The sequence below is a fragment of the Myotis brandtii genome, unplaced genomic scaffold (genome assembly GCF_000412655.1).
Source record: "Myotis brandtii unplaced genomic scaffold, ASM41265v1 scaffold1145, whole genome shotgun sequence".
NCBI classification, from domain to species: domain Eukaryota; kingdom Metazoa; phylum Chordata; class Mammalia; order Chiroptera; family Vespertilionidae; genus Myotis; species Myotis brandtii.
Genome location: NW_005353947.1, coordinates 291,337 through 291,918, shown reverse-complemented (window position 1 = coordinate 291,918; position 582 = coordinate 291,337).

The window sequence follows — 582 nt, the reverse complement described above, 5'->3', positions numbered from 1 at the left end:
GGCTGGAGCAGCAGTGGGCACTGGGCACAGGCGGTGGCTAAGGGCAGGGAGGTTAAGGGGGCCGTGGGTCACTGCCACGGGCTAGGGCACTGTACGTGGGTACCTTGCCACCTTAGGATGGGTGGGGAAGACCTGGTTGATGGGAGCTGATGCGATGGCTCTAGGAGCGAAGAACTGCGAGTCCACCAACGGCGTCGTCGACCAGCAGTTGGAATCCAATATGGCGGACATAAAGGGACAGTGATCCCAGTTTCCCAGTTTCCCTTGCGGGGGTCAGGTCGGGGGTGGAGGGAGGAGGGGGAAGTTGTCAGGAGGGGGAAAGAGCTGAGCAGTGGTGAAAGGAGCAGTCAGGACCGGTAGAGGGAGGGGCGCCCCACTCCTCCTGATGTTAGCACTTTTTAAAAATTTTTTTCAATTACCATTTAATTCAATATTATTCTGTGTTATTTTCAGATGTCCAGCAAAGAGCTTAGAAAATTGTGTACTTTATAGAGTGGTTCCCCCCAATGCTTCAAGTACCCACCTGGCCTCATTCTTTCGTAGTTATTACAGTATTATTGACTGTATTCCAATGCTATAATC